The sequence below is a fragment of the Dendrobates tinctorius genome, unplaced genomic scaffold (genome assembly GCF_039654945.1).
Source record: "Dendrobates tinctorius isolate UK_male_01 unplaced genomic scaffold, ASM3965494v1 ptg000070l, whole genome shotgun sequence".
Lineage (NCBI taxonomy): Eukaryota > Metazoa > Chordata > Amphibia > Anura > Dendrobatidae > Dendrobates > Dendrobates tinctorius.
The window spans coordinates 27,621,614-27,638,586 of NW_027361738.1; the positions used below are offsets into that span (position 1 = coordinate 27,621,614).

Sequence of the window (16,973 nt, forward strand, 5' to 3'; positions counted from 1 at the left end):
TAGGCTGCTAACCTGGATGCTGTGCATTGCCATAGTGTGAACAGCGCCGCATACAAGTCTTTATTGTGCAATAACCTACTAAGCAACCACCCCCTCCATGGATTGGTAGGCTGTGACTGGTTGTTTCATCAGTATTTCTGCACCTCTGTTACCGCCATCTTAACTACATGGGTCCGCTGCATCCTAAGAGTGCATTTGTCTGGAGGCCTGGGCAGGTAAACATCGCTGCCTTCTTTCTGCTGGTTTTCAACATTTTGCATGGAAAACAAGGCAGAAAATGTAGGCATTAAGAAAACCACAGTCCGCCATAAGTATTGACCAGAAAATTGATGTTCGGAAAGAAGCGAGGAATTCCTATCTCGTGGCAGCCATGCTCAGTAATACAGGGTAATCTCACCGCTAATTGTGGGTTTGCTCTTTAATCAGTTCCCTATTATATAATGCGGACGCTGGAGCTCCGTGTCTAAAAGTGGCCGCAGCCTATATATTGTGCAGGGTTTCTGCTGCGTGTCAGCTGCCATTTCTCTGTCCAGCTGTTGGACACATACAGGGCTGTCATTTTCTAAAAGATATCTACCAATTCCACCTGCCAGTATAAACCAATGAAGGGGATATAGCTGCTATAAACGTTGCACCTTTGGGCTATGTTCACACTAGGTGTTTTTGCTGCATTATTTTTTCTGCAGTAAAGAAGCTGCAGAAAAAAAAGCAGGTTTTGCTTGGTTTTCTTGCTGCGATTTTTGCTGTCTTTTTGTCATGCTATATTTGTCTCTTGTGCATACTGATAAAATTTAGTGACAAAAAAAATAATATTCTATTTCATAGGGTTTAGATGCAAAAAATGCAGCTAAACCTGATACCTGTGTTTTTTTTCAGCATCCATTACTTTCAAACGGTGAAAAACGCTGAAAAAACACTGAAAGAAGCTCTATTCTGCAAAAGCAAAGCACAAAATACTGAGGACAAAATAAGCAGTGCTGGTGCTGTGAAACGCAGCTGAAAATTTGCGTAAAAAAAGGGCATTAAAAAAGCTGCAAAAATGCCTAATGTGAGCATAGCCTTAGGGTATATGCACATGTTGAGTATTTGCCGCAGGTTTTTCTGAAGCATAAACCAGAGAGTGTTGGCAGGAAGAACGTTGCGTGAAATACGGGTGTCTTTGATGCCATTTTCCTTGCATTATTTTCCCGTTCATTTGAATGGGCGAGAAGAAGGCTGAAAGGACTGACGTGCTGCAGATTTTAAAAAATGCTTTGTTTACATCCACAAGGAAAAATGAAGCAATGTGTGCATGAGATTTCAGAAAATCGTATTCACTGTTCTAACGCTGTAAAATGCCTTCAGGCCGGGGTCACACTAGAGAGGAATACGGACGAGTGTGAGGCGTTAAAAGCACGCATTACACACGGACAAATGATTCTCTATGGGTCAGCTCCCAACAGCCGTATATTTCTCGTCCGTATTCTACGGTCCGTGCCAATCGCAGCATGCTGCGATTGTCAGCGTACTACGCCCGTAGTACGCCAATGCAAGTCTATGGGTGCGCAAAAAATACGCATTACACACAGACCACACGTGTGACTTGTGAGAAATACGCAGGTTCTTTTGGCTGGAGACATCATCAGGAAGCCTAGACATGCAAATGAGCTCAAAAAGCGCTCCAGACATCCAGGAAGTACGCCTCCAGGGAGTACAGCAGCGTCATGGCGCCATATTTCCTGAATGTGGTGATGCTCATTGTACTGGTTCAGGAGCGGCCAGAACTCTGGGACCAACGTGATGCCCATTATACAAACCGGGCAAGAAAGGAGGCATCATGGAGGCGCATATGTCGCCAGATGTTCCATGATTTTGGTGATCGGCCATGTGAGGAGCAGCAGAAACTGAGTAAGTACAAGGCCAAAAACTGATTAAAATGACCTCACATCAAAAAATGCATACAGAATCAGCCCCCCCCCCCTTCCTCTGCTTCTACTTTTTTCCTCATGAGGCGGGTAGATTTTGATGTGACACATGGTTTGACACTGCCATAATTTTGCCCAGGCCACAAGCTCCTCATCCTCTTGGCCAACCAAGTTATTAAGTGTAGTTACTTGATGCATGAACTATTCTGACCCTGTGTATCTGGCCTGGATGGGCCAATTAGATATGCCACCCTGGGTAGAAAGCACACCCCAGAAGGCCACATGCCTAGACTACTGGTAGCAAATGTGACCGATCAAATATGTAAAATTGAGAATATTTCCTGTCACATTGCAGTGGAAGATGTGATGAAACGCTGGCGCAGCATCCGCGATCAGTACAGGCGGGAACGTCAGCAGCGGTCCAGGAGTGGGGATGCGGGCTACGTCAAACGAAAATACATTTATTATGACCGCCTCTCCTATGCCCCTATTCTGGATCTGAGACCGTAAGTAGATACCTCACACCACATTACACCGATACTTTACAGGGCCAAAAATATTAGTGTATTTTTGGCTCTGTTCTATTTCATAACAGAACTCACTCCAACCTTACGGATAGAGGAACGGGCTCATATACAGAGCCCATTATAGATCCTGTAGGGGATGAGGTGGCTGGCCCATCTTCTCCCCCTACAAGAAGCATGGGTGAAGAATCCTCTCAGGAGAACCCATTGCCTGCGCCCCAAACCCCACCACCAGGACCGTCTGCTTCTGCACCATCACCCATACTGGAGGAGCAGGGCAACATGAGCAGCAGCCCAACTGCCCAGATCCGGGGCACCCCACAGCCTGCTGGAACACCCCGGCGAGGACGAAGAAGGCCCCAGATCCCTGCCCAAGATACCAGGACCAATGTGGACACAGGGGTACTAAATTATCTGGCTAGAGTGAATACAGATGATGGGGAGGAGGCATACTCACGTAGCCTGGCCCTATATCTCCGTGCCCTTTCCTGTGAGGTGAGGCTCCGTATTCGAGGATGTTTTCAGATCCTGCTTGATGCAAGCACACCCCCCAATATCCCATATGAACTGTTTAAATATCTGGAGAGGTGGCACCCCCGAAATCTAATGCGCATGAGACCACCCACACAGATGCTTGCTCAAGCAGGGTCTGAAAATCCTCAAATACGTGGGCCTACACCTCACCCCCTTCCTCCCCCTATCCAACCTTCACAACAGCAACAACATATGTCTGCCTCTAGCCAACCCCACCAATATGGCCACTTTTTCCCACCCAGTGTTGGAGGCTGGTCCCAACCTGGTTGGGGATGACATGGCTATATTGGTGTGTATGAGACACGGGCCTACCCAAGCCAACAAGATGCCCCTCTTCATTATTACTCTGGCTAGTACCCCCAACAATCCCAGGAGGAAGGACACTACCCACATCATGGGCAACAGTATGCCCCCACACAGGGCAATGTTGGGCAAAGTAGCCAGCAGCAACCACAGGCTGCTCTTCCGCCTTCTCCTTCCCCAACTTACCACAATTTATAAGAGCATAAAAACATGCAAATTCTTTACGCATACCGTACATCAGTGTCCATAAGCGGTCTGATGCCAGGAGATGTCCAGTGTGTTTCAACTGGTGCTCTAAATCCCAATACAAAGGAAAAAAAAGGTGGTCTCCATCATCAAAATTATACAAAAAAGATAAAACTCACATTTATTAGGAAGGTTTTAAAATCATATTAATAAGCCACCATGACAGGCAAAGCTACCTTACGCGTTTCTGACACATATTGCATGCCTGTAAAAAAGACAATATTTCACCGCGCTATACTGGGAAAGTCAAAGGATCAAAATAGACTACTCACTTGATAATGCATAGAAAAGTGCTGTCCTTATTCAATTAGTCACTTTTTTGGCAGCTAACTATATTCCCAAATCAAGGCGAACAGCCTCAATAACATCACGCTCTCTCTATGTATTATCAAGTGAGTAGTCTATTTTGATCCTTTGACTTTCCCCCAGTATAGCGCGGTGAAATATATATTTTTTTACATAATTTTGATGATGGAGACCACCTCTTTTTTTCCTTTGGATTCTAAATGTCTAATATAGCAATTTTGTAATTGCATTCTGTTTTTTTTGGATGTGTGTGAAAATTGTATTTTTCTAAAATGTTCACATCTGCAAAAAGGCCAATTTGGCCCATTGCCCCAGTTTATCATAGGGCAATAATATGTTTTGCCTTTTTTTTGTTTTGTTTTTTGTTTTTTTTAAAGGCAAAGTAAAAATTTGTCTAACACACTTTACGTCTCTGTCTCAATTCTCAAAAACCGTGTCAGCATACTAACATACGCTTACCAATGCAATTAAACAGTCATAGAATCAGAAGGGGTAGAAATATATCTATTTAGACACACATAAAACCAAAAATTATAACATAGATACAGCATGTAATTAGTGAAAATATCACGCACTTTGAGCCCAGAGAGCGGTCTACGTTGAGGGTTGATAGGTGGTCTCACCCTACGCACATTGTCCGGCCTACGCACAACACCAGCAGAGGAGGAACAATCATGTATCCTGGTGAAGTTATGAAGAACCACACAGGCTTTAACTATTTCATTAACATTTTGTTCACTCAGCTGAATGGCAGACTGGAGTACCCGCCATTTGGCACAAAGAATGCCAAAGGAACACTCCACCAGTCGCCGAGCACCTGATAGGCGCAAGTTAAAAATTCTGCGCCTGTGGTCAAGGTTGCGCCAGGGATATGGCCTCATGACATTGCGTGTTAACTTAAACGCCTCATCTGCCACAAGGACATAAGGGACTGATTCTTGAGTGGAGCCTGGTAGTTGGCGTGGTGGTGGTAGATCCAACTGGTTGGTGCGTAGCCGCCGAGCCATAATGGAAGTATTGAAGACTCTAGAGTCTCCCGTCCTTCCATAGGCCCCAATGTCAACAATTATAAACTTGTATTGAGGGTCGGCCAGAGCCAACAATACAACAGAAAAGTATTGTTTATAATTGAAGAATTGAGAGCCAGAGTTCGGCGGCTTACGCACCCGAATGTGTTTGTCATCAAGGGTCCCAATACAATTAGGAAACTGGCATTCCTCCTCAAAGTCCCTTGATATCCTCAACCAGTCTTCCATCCTGGGCTCGGGCATGACGAGCTGATGTAGTCTCGTCCAGATTTCAATACATGTCGACCTGACTATGCCAGAAATGGTAGATCTTCCAATGAGAAACTCATGGTGGAGGGCGGCATAAGACAGGCCAGTGGACAGGAAGCTGAAGAACAACAGAAAAGGAACATTTTAGAATGCACAAATTACAAAAAAAACAGGTACATACATACCAAACTTGTTAGTGATTCAGATCTACTAACATACACATATTTGGTTGCACAATTACTAAGTGATATTCAGTACATATTACACATAACATTCTGTTCTGTTAGTTGAAACATATGTGGACTAAGATGAGGGCATTAAACTTAGTCCAAGAAGCCAAAAATACATACTTTGGCCAACACATTATGAACATAGAGAATGTGGTTGTGGAGTACATACCGTATTGTGAGTAGAAGTCGCTCCTCTGCAGCTATAGCTTTGCGCATCCTTGTGTCCTGAAAGGTTATCCCAGGGCGCACTGTCTCCAAGAGTCGATCAAATGTTTCAAGGCTCATGCGACAGTATTGGTAGAATTTTACAGGATGCTCCCGCATAGAAAAATAGAGGCGGTGAAAATGACCTCTTGTGAGTTGTTGCCTTAAAAGTGGATAGACCCACATGCGTCTCCTCCTCCGCGGATCCACTATCACTGGGTATGGTTGGCCAAAGCGGTGTGACAAAAGCCAGTTGAAGAGAACCTGCTCAGTTGTGTTGAAACTCAGACTGTTTGCCATGTAGCACATACAACAGCAACACACCTAGTGAAGGCAAGGTCACAAATGGCCAGAATGGAGGCAGCCACCTGTTCCTGAGGCAATAAATAGGGTGCAGGCTAATGATTTAAATAGTTAGCAGGCCTCAAAACCGTTAAATGTCCATTTTGCAAGCCTGCGAGAAAATCTCGCCATACGGATTGCATACGGATGCCATACGGATTACATACGGATGCAGACATGCGCAAAATACGCGACCTCACCTTGCTTACGGATGACATACGGAGCACTATTTATGGGTCATTCATCCGTATTACGCCTGTAAACTACGGACCGTATTTTGCGTCGGTTAGTGTGACCCCGGCCTCAGAAGCAAAAACGCAGCATTTGAGCAAGTCCTTAAAGAGTTGGCCACTATTAGGCCGGGGTTACACTTGAAAAAACTTGCACCTCAATAACCGGCACTGCCTCTGGCACTCGGGACTGGAGTGTGCGGCTGCATATATTTCTACACTCCGAGTGTTGGCGGCAGTGCCGGGTATTGATGCAAGAGACTCGCGTGAGTTTCTCGCATTGCAGGCTCAAGTGTGACCCCGGTCTTAGACAACCATGTTTGGCCCAATAAAATAAAAAAGCTTCTACTCCCCTCCTATGCCAGCTCTGTTCCTGCAGTGTCGGCACTTGCGTGCGGTAATTATGTCATGTGAGCCCTGAGCCCAATCAGCGCTGACGTCACTGCCTCTTCCTTCAGACGCATCAGTAATTAAGAGGAAGTGAGAGCTGCGACTGATCACTCGCCTCTTCTTGATTACATGTACGTCTGAAGGGGGACAGTGACGCCAGCACTGATTGGGCGCCAGGCTCGTGTGTCATAACAACCGCACGAGAGCCCAGGGAATGAGAGTGCCAACACCGCTGGAACAGCGCTGGCACCTGATGTGAGTATTAACTTTATTTTATTGGGGCCAAACATGGGGAATGAGAATGGGTTGTCCTGGTAGTGGATTTAATCATTGCCTCCATTCTCCAGAAACTGAAGTTTAATCAAATATGTTATTTATGGTGCTCAGTGCACCCTTGGTGCTGGCTTGCCTGAGTTTTCACTGTAGACAGTGCTTATTTCCGGAAACTCCACACTGTCAATCACTATTTATATATTTTATTATTAATGATTCTTTGTTTATATAGCGCCATCATATGCCGCAGCACTTTACAGACATTATTATCTCTGTTCCCATTGGGGCTCACAATCTAAATTCCCCATCACTGTCTTTGGAGGGTAGGCGGATACTTGAGAAACCGGAAAAAACCCACGCAAACACGGGGAGAACATACAAACTCATTGCAGATGTTGTGATACAGAAACCCATGGGTAGAAGGGCCAGTGAGCCTGTTGGCCACACCAATGGTGCACTGAGCACCTTAATTATCATATCTGATTTAACTTCAGTTTCTGCAGAAGAGAAGCAATGATTAGAAAATATTCACACATTTCTGAAAACAGGTTGGGATGTTAAAGAGAAAATATATTAAAAAAAGTAAAAAAAAAAAAATCCGCACAACACAAAAACATGATTTAAACTGGAGGTAATTTTGTTATCCTACTTTCCCTTTCAGTGCGCTTTCCGCTATGAAAGTGACAAACAGAATGAATAACAACACTTGACTGTATGACTGTATTTAGTTCTGTTGCTTATGTAGCACCAACCTATTCCACCATGAGCGCACACACCTCCGTGAAGGTTGTCGTTCTTGGTTTAATTTGGTCTCAGGACCCAAGCCCCCCCTGAAGGCAACAGTATTTCAAATTGACTTATTGTTCACTATTTCAAGCCTAATTCATTTTAAAATATAAAAATATAGTATTTTTAAATATAATTTTACCATTCCCCTCACTTGACCAGAAATGTTGCAGCTAAGATCTGATGCAATTGTCTGGGACTATGAAAAATTATTTTCTCAACTTCCCCTAAATTTAAAATAACTGTGCTGTTTAAATCTATGTTACATTGCATTTGATATTGAATAAAACATTACTGTAGTCTAAAGGTCTCAATGGAGGGCAGATGACCAGCAATGAGTGGGCTGAATATTAAAGTCAGGTTGTAATTATTATTTTTTTCTTGAAAACTAAGGGAATTTTGAAAAAACATTTAAAAGACAAGACTATTCATTTAAGATTACTTCTAGATAGTCCTCACTAAATGTGGTACTACCTGCCACTCATTATGGGTCCACCAGAGCAAAAGGTTCTTTTTATGAGTAGCGCCAAAATCTTGCTTGTGGAGGTATCTCTTTCTTTTCTTGATATATCTTAAAGCCCAGGGTGGCCACAAATTTATTGTGACCAGACCACTAGCAACTGCGTACCAAGTGCATCGGGTGTCATTGAGAAGCAGTACTGTCTACTTGATTTGTATCCTGAAGCTGAAGTGCGGAAGCCTTGTTGCGGCAAGTACAATGAAGTCATTTCACCTGAATGTGCCATCCATGCAGACCGGACAGACTACAACCCTGTTGATTATTGAGGTAGATGTAACGAGAACGCTGAGACCCATGATTAACTGCAGTGGTCAAATGCTGTAGACGTGACATCTTCGCTAAAGCCATGTCTATAAAGAAGAGCGAGAGAGCAGTGGGGTGGCAGCTCAGGAGCTAAAGGAAAGAAGGGGCCGGATCCATACTTGTAGGCAGAGGCCCATGTGACGGGGATTGGGCCAGGAGAAGAAGATAAAGTTTGAATAAGGGCTATGGGATTGGATCAAGAAGGGTTTGGAGGGGGCAGTAAAAGTGGTGCATAAAAGAAAAAGTGCTGGAAATGGGGCCATTCTTGTGAGGATATGAGTAATACGTGTACCACCCACCCACCTTCTTTTTTCAGGGAATTGGGGGATTTATTATGAAGATGTATGGCTTGGGCTTACGTTGAAAGTCAAAATCTTTACTGTGAGTCAAAGTGGCTGGGGCGGTGGGGGGGTTCCTTGGGGTTGGTAGAATTTATTATTAAGGGGAATTTACAGAGATGGTTCCCTTCAGGATGGAATTACTGATCTGCTGATCTGGCACTTAGTGGGGCACTGGATGGGGGTGTACCCTGGGAGCCAGTGGTTGTATTTTTTTACCACTGATGGTGGTGTGGTGCCCACGAGCGTGGTTATACGGCTGGGGGTAAAATAATTCTATTGAAAAATACTTTCTTCTACATGTGACAGATCTTGTAGCCCCCAGGACCTTCCCCAATTCTTTGATTGGCTATTGTTGTTTGTTAATAAATGGCCGTTGTGGCCAATTCTATCCAAAAAGAAAGTCTCCTGTGCATCATTATTAGGCCGAGATCACACATGCGAGAAACTGACGAGTCTCGGATCTTAATACTCTTTACTGCCTCCGGCACTCGGGAGCGGAGCATCCGGCTGTATGTATTTCTATGCAGCCGCACGCTCTGCTCCCGAGTGTCGGTGGCAGTGCCGGGTATTAAGATGCAAGACTCGTCCAAGTTTCTCGCATGTGTGATCCTGGCCTTATAAGTTAAGTAGTATGGGAGACTGGGCGGAGGGAAGAAAATTAATTAATATAGAGGATGGTTTCAGTGGAGCGATTTGGGCCATACACTGTCATGTAGATTTTGCCATTTTCAAACATATCAAGCCTTTGAGCCATTTCAATTTGAAACCAGTAAGTCCCTATAAGATCAGTGATTGAGTCGTCGGCATGGCTGATACATCTGTGTATGCTTTCAATAGGGGCACTTCACATTCAATCCTGCTAACATGAATCTGCCGCAGCAATGAAGAATGAAATGAGCTTAACTCCTGAAAAAATATTGTACATTTTTGCACATAATGGAAAACGTCCTGATCACGTCTGCCTTTTACGTTAATTATAACACTGGTCAACAGCATTTTTGGTGCCAAAGATATTTCATCGAATTTAGGGTATTTTTGGGGTGCTGATTCTGAATATGTCATCAGTTTTGCCAGATTGGCTCAAGTTTTTGAGATTTTTGGTATCTTATTTATAGCACTTGTTGGTAAATGCGACGCATCATCTCATTAATTTCTTTGGATTAGTACTTGAACTGAGCAGTTCTCAATATAGTTTTGTGTTAATTAGTGTTCTAAAAGTTTGTTCATAGCTTGATTTTTGCACTAACTTTATGTTGTTGTCTGTTTTCCAGTGAAAAGCATGAACTCATCATGAAGAAGTTGTCTTAACGATCCAGACTCATTCTGTTACATTTGTGGTGAATACACACTGCCAAAACATAGAAGAAACATAACAGACTTCGTAAAAAAAGTGTATTTTGCCTATTTTGGGGTTATGCTTGGGGACCAAGACAAGTTTTGGGCACCACACATAGTGTGCAAAGCATGTATCGAATTATTACGAAAATGGAGCAAAGGACAAAGAAAAAGCTTCAAATTTGGTGTTCCAATGGTGTGGAGAGAGCCAAAAAATCATCATGATGACTGTTATTTATGGTAAACACAGGTACAGGCACATCTTCACAATGAGGGACAGGCCTTCTTGCAGATTCCATGTTACTCCCATTTTCGTTTCTTATGCTTATTGAATCCTTGCACTTGCACTGCACAGAAATAACAGTCATCATGATGATTTTTTGGCTCTCTCCACACCATTGGAACACCAAATTTGAAGCTTTTTCTTTGTCCTTTGCTCCATTTTCGTAATAATTCGATACATGCTTTGCACACTATGTGTGGTGCCCAAAACTTGTCTTGGTCCCCAAGCATAACCCCAAAATAGGCAAAATACACTTTTTTTACGAAGTCTGTTATGTTTCTTCTATGTTTTGGCAGTGTATATTCACCACAAATGTAACAGAATGAGTCTGGATCGTTAAGACAACTTCTTCATGATGAGTTCATGCTTTTCACTGGAAAACAGACAACAACATAAAGTTAGTGCAAAAATCAAGCTATGAACAAACTTTTAGAACACTAATTAACACAAAACTATATTGAGAACTGCTCAGTTCAAGTACTAATCCAAAGAAATTAATGAGATGATGCGTCGCATTTACCAACAAGTGCTATAAATAAGATACCAAAAATCTCAAAAACTTGAGCCAATCTGGCAAAACTGATGACATATTCAGAATCAGCACCCCAAAAATACCCCAAATTCATTAAAATATTTTGGACACCAGAAAAAAAAATTTTTTTCGTTGACCTGTGTAATACAAGGACACAAGCTTACTGCTCCGATACATAGAAATGCTGTGTAAATTGTACCTTTGTGAATTCGGCGTAGATCGGAGCTGGCAAACATCCACTTAAGCGCCCTTGTTGCAGATTAATAATAGGTCCAGTTCAGCTTAACATTCTTTGGCTTATTTTCTATTGAAGAGCATAATTTTAGCCTTGAGGAATAGATGCTGACTCGTCATTATATATTACTATTTATTTCACAGCAGGAAACTGCTAATGTCTTAGAGTTGATCTTCTTTGCTAATGAATAGTGTTTACTTGCTCTTAAATGGGCAATAAAATAAATATTGGCATGTTTATAGCATACGAAGAGTTGGCCGTACATGGATCATTCCACTTATTTAAATTATTTCTCATTTCCGTAATAGGCATTCTGTTTTAGATGTACAATGAATGATCCTGTCAAGTAGCCTAGAAGCTGTATGATTGGGCGTAACATACATGGAAAAATTTTTTTTGATTGGGTAGAATACATCTATAATATAACCGGGGGAGCGTCCCTCTGTCTGAAGCCTCTATAGACTGCGCAAGCGCGACGCGCCTGTGCAGTCTGGCTCCAGACAGAGTGAGGCAGCCAGCGGTGAGGAGTGTATATGGCGCTGGAGATGGCGGTACCGTACACACTGCATACCGCCATGTCTGACGCCATACATACATACATACATACATACTTACCTGTCCGGGAGGAGCGTTCCTGTGGCGCTGCTCTTCGCTCGGAGACCAGGGCTGGAGGGTGGCCGGAATCATGCTGTGCATGCACGATCCGGCGCCATTTTACTGAAGACACACTTGCAGTGTGTCTTCAGCAATATGGCGCCGGACAGCGCTATGGGCATGCGTGATTCCGGCCGCATTCCTGCCCCGGCCTCCAGCAGAACAGCAGCACAGGAGAGAAGGGTGAGTATAATTTTTTTTTTTTTTGTACTTTTAATAGGAGTGAGGGGCCATGCAAACCACGATAGGGAGGTGAGAGGACCATGTATACCAACCAAGATAGGGGGGTGAGGGGGCCATGCATACCAGGATTGGGGGGTGAGGGGACCATGCATGCCAGGATTGGGGATGAGAGGACTATGCATACCAGGATAGGAATGAGGGGTGCCATGATGCACACCAGGATAGGAGGGGGGCAGCACATAGCAGGATAGGAGACCATATACCAATAAAAATGCTCGCCACCCGGGAGTAGAACGGGTTCATAGCTAGTAAAATATAAAAGTTTATAGCCAGTAAAAGTAGTGGCTGGGAACAATCTGTGTGAGGGCTCATGCCCATGTCTGTGTAAACTGGTCCTATCTTGGACCGTAATGAACGGACTGGCCGCTAGTCTCCCAACCTCAGAGGCTGTCATGCTCAAGTTGGGAGAGCCACTGCCAGTTGGTGCTTTAGAGGTCTGATTGTACACGTATGTATGAGCCCTTGGAGTAGGTTCACATACTTTTGCTGCAAATTTTGTTATGGAAAATTCTGCAACTATTCAATTGATCTAAAACAAGGCCATTCACATGAATAGATCCAGGGTTTAGAGCAGTTATAGTCTGTGACATCCGAATGTTTTAATAATCCATATGCACAGGAGCTGCTCTTGAAGTCAGTTCTATAAAATGGTAATGATACAGAATTATGCATATCGGAGGTAGATCGGTTTCTTCTTAGAGTCGAGGCAACTAAAGACAGTTTTGCCAAATATCCATCTCCAACTCCAAATGCAATCTAGCTGTTTGGTTAAATAAATGGAGATTTTTGGAATGTAATGAACATAGTTGATCTCTGACACTTAAAGAGAACATGACAGCTTCACTAGCTCCCTAAACCGTCACCAAGTGTGAATAATAACCTTTCCCTGCCTTCTAACAAGTCTCCTTTCCGTGGCTTAGCGAATGCTGATTTAATATAAAATCAATTTTGAACCTGTCCTCGCGCTATGCAAATTAGTGGTTGACTAGTCAATGGGGGTGGGGGGGAAAGGTGTTGATTACCTAGTACAAATCCTCCCTCCAATTATGTAACCACACCCCTGTAGGCGTGAGTAACATGGCTTGCAAAAGCATCACCACCGTCAGCTCTTTGCAAATATCCTGCATGTGCGTAATGTTGTCCATTCCTGTGGCCCTTCGTTGTGACCCTAATACTGTCCTCATGTCTGGTGCTGGTGTACAGGGACTTAATCTCACCTGTCACCAGCATCATATCGTCCTCTAATTGTAAACCGTCCACCCGCCTCAACAACTCCCCCGTGTATTTCAGAAATGATGGCAACCCCTCCACTAGTGGCTGTAGTTTGGAGTCTATCCACCTGTTCACATACTCCAGATAGTTGCCACTCCCAGATATGATTGGGCGGCCAGGGGGCGTCTGCCTATCCTTATGGACCTTTGGAAGTAAATAAAAGGTTGGGATAGTTGGTTCTGACACGATTAAGGCAGTACCCAACTCCTTAGAGTTACTTCCCGCCTCTTTGGCCTTGTTGATAATGGTATGTAGCTGTAAGGAATAGGTGGACAAGGGGTTAAACGTAAGTTTTTTGTAGCAGATTTTATTAAGTTGGCGAAAGTCTTCTCTCTCATAGAATGCCTTTGGCCACACTACATACCCCTTGTCCGCCTATTCCTTACAGCTACATACCATTATTAAATTGAGTCCCTGTACACCAGCATCAGACATGAGGACGGTATTAGGGCCACAATGTTTTTTCTCGGTATGTCCAACTTACCTGGGGAGATCAGGGAACTAATTATTGAGCTATTGCGTTTTACATTGACACATAATTTTTGCTTTCAAGGGGTCTTTCTTCCTGCAGCTCCAGGGAACAGCTATGGGGGCGTCTTTTGCCCCTGCTTATGCTAACCTGTTCCTTGGGGTGTGGAGGAGAGACCTCTCCCTGCCGGATCAGTCGTCGCCGATGTGCCGCGTCCTCTCTTGGACGCGGTACATCGACGACATTTTACTGATCTGGCAGGGGTCCAGTGAGGACCTTCAGGTTTTCATGATATCTCTAAACAATGAATTAAATATTTATATTACTTATAAATATTATTCAGTATCCATAGATTTTTTGGACATAGTCCTAAAGAAGAACAACAAAGGTGAAATACAAATCGATATTTTTCATAAGCCAACCGCCAACATGTTACTGCATACATCCTCCTCCCATCCAGGTCACATGATACAATCTGTCCCCACCGGACAATTTCTGCGATTGCGCAGATTATGTTCCACCGATGAAGATTTCTTTAGGCAGGCAGATGATCTAAGAGAGCTGTTGCTGGAACGTGGTTTCAGTAACCGTATGATTAAAAAGGCATTTAATAAGGCCAAGTATTCTTCAAGAGATACACTTCTATATGGGACTAGGCCTAATAAGGAATCAGGTAATGTAAGGTTTGTAACCAACTTTCGTCCACATTTTCCTCGGATGAGGAAAATCATTAATAAATCTTGGCATATATTGAAAGCAGACGCAGTTCTGTCAAGGCTCCTGCCAGAGAGAGCAACTATTGCGGCCAGGAGGTCAAGAAATTTACGAGATAGACTAGTTCGGAGTCACTATGTTGGTGAGCCAGTGGTTACTTTTTTCGACCAAATGGCGGGACGATACGGTAGTACCTCTTGTGGCCATTGTGTTGCCTGCCCGAACATGGATTGCACCAATACTTTTGTCAATCAAGATGGATCTCATGAGTTCAAAATAAAGAAATGCATACTAGCAAAAATGTGATATATTATGTTGTCTGCCTGTGTAATATGATCTACATGGGCATGACCACCAGACAACTTAAGATACGCGTGCGCGAACATGTGTTGGGCATCGAGGCAGCAGCGGCCACCGAGGATGTAACATCATTAAAGACTATTCCCCGCCACTTCAAGAGATGCCAGGGCTCTGATGGCAGCCTTCTCAGGGTCAGGGGCATCAACATGATAGAAGTGGGCATTCGTGGTGATGGGATTTCTAGGAAGTTAGCCCAGCTTGAGTCCAAGTGGATGTGGACACTTGGTTCGGTCCATCCATCTGGACTCAATAAAAACATCAGTTATGCCCCATTTTTGTAATCACCGTTCTGTATTATAGATGGCACAGATGTAATGTGGGTTCTCATTTTAACATTTTATATATTTTTAGATTTTTTATTTTGTCCTGCAAACGTGAGGATGGATAAAGAGAGTGACATATCAATTGGTGGATATCGAATATAATATCTGGCCCACTGTGAGTGGTCGTAAAAAGACAAGAAACGAAGAATTTAATAACAATTGTTTTCTTATTGTACTATGTCCACCGTAGGGTGTATATCTCCACTAATGGTTTAAAATGGATTGATGCATAATTGTATTAATATATATGTGGGTTATCGCTATTATACAGTATAATGTTCTTGTCATATAGCAATTAATACTTTGGAGATGGACACATATGTATATATGCTATTGTGTTTCTGTGTTATTATATACCCTATATATTTTGTATGTATGTATTGTCGCTCGATTTATCCTCCCGTCTATTCTTATTATTATATGTGATGTATATGTGCATGAGTAACACTTCCGCTCTAGCACGCGCCTGTCTCACTGACATCGCTGCCCCCGCCTGCTCTCGGCATCTCTACACAGTGGTGTGACCCGCCCCGGCCACTCCTACTGTGTGACGTCGACGCAGGCTGGCGTCGCGGTTACCTCGGCGGCGGAGCGTGTCCTTTCTGGGCCAGGAGTACTAGTTCCGGTAACGCCTTTTATTGCCTGGCGTCCGGGTGAACTATAAAAAGATGCCGGTTAGTACTCCGGCCAGGCCCCTTTGAAAAAGGCAGGTCAGAAACGCGCGTCAGGGCGGACGTGCTCTCTGGGCACTACAGCAAGGTCCTGACCACCACCCACCAGTAATTATTACAATTTATTGGGCAATGTCCCTTGCTATTATAGCGGCCAGCATAGCAGATATAATAATCGGTGTGTAATTTTGGGCAGTCGGGACTTGTGGTCTTTGCATATGCATATATATGCTGCTATAAATTATAGGCTTAAGCGTTATTCTATTGTGGTTATGTGACATGGTAATTGATTTGCTACTTGTGGTCTAAACCATTTATAGAGCTCTAAGCAGAGACCACTATTTGAAACTTATATATTTGGCTACATTTTGTTGCAAATATACCATATGCCTGGATGTGAGCGTCATCTTATGTGTAACCGCACTATACATGTGTTTTTCTATTTCCCCTTGTTTCCCCAATTGGTGTTATGTATCTTTTTAAAAATATTTTTCTCTAATAAAATTTCCATGAATTTTTTGTAAAATTTGCCTTTTGATCATCGTTTCATGTTTTGATCCGTTATGGTAGTTGAAGATAGGCGTTATAATCCTTCTGAACACATGGCGTGTATGAGTTACAGCTAATTATTGATACCATGTGTTTCTGTCATACTTGGTGGATTTGTCTGAGTGAGGAACTGAGTAACCAGTACCAGAGCTGGGAGATCTTAGTCGTGTGAGCAGGGCTAGGACTGAGAGAGACGGCCAGGCCACATAAGAGGGTCTCTTTCTCGGATGCATTATCCTGTGAAGTGTGCTAGCTTAAAAATCTCTATGTACAACCTCTTTATAGCATGTGGTGGGTTCCTGCTGTCAATTGTTTGGTTTCCCACTTTTTAGTAACCTTGTCTGTCTTTTTGGTTCTTGTTTTGTCAATAAAATTTTGTATTTTTTTTATTATGATTGGTTCCTGTGTACATTTTTTCTGATTCTACCATATTGTACTGAACCCCATATATGTCCATTTTTGTTTGCCACTTTATCATTATTTCTTACATATTGTATTTGATGTATTTTGATTTGATGCCCTAATTATTGACCCAACTCCCCCATATAGGAGAAGTGATAACGTATTGATTGGTGGGGGTCTGACTTCTTGGAATGTGGAACTTTTTATTTCCATTAGAC

General features: G+C 43.2%; 1 long non-coding RNA gene across 1 annotated transcript; it reads left to right on the plus strand.

Annotated features, from left to right (window-relative positions):
• The first annotated feature begins 123 nt into the window (after window positions 1-123).
• Window positions 124-16,745, plus strand: LOC141095919 (uncharacterized). The gene is made up of 3 exons (XR_012233501.1): window positions 124-215; window positions 2,260-2,410; window positions 15,162-16,745. It is a non-coding gene; the product is annotated as an uncharacterized lncRNA (long non-coding RNA).
• The last annotated feature ends 228 nt before the right edge of the window (window positions 16,746-16,973 follow it).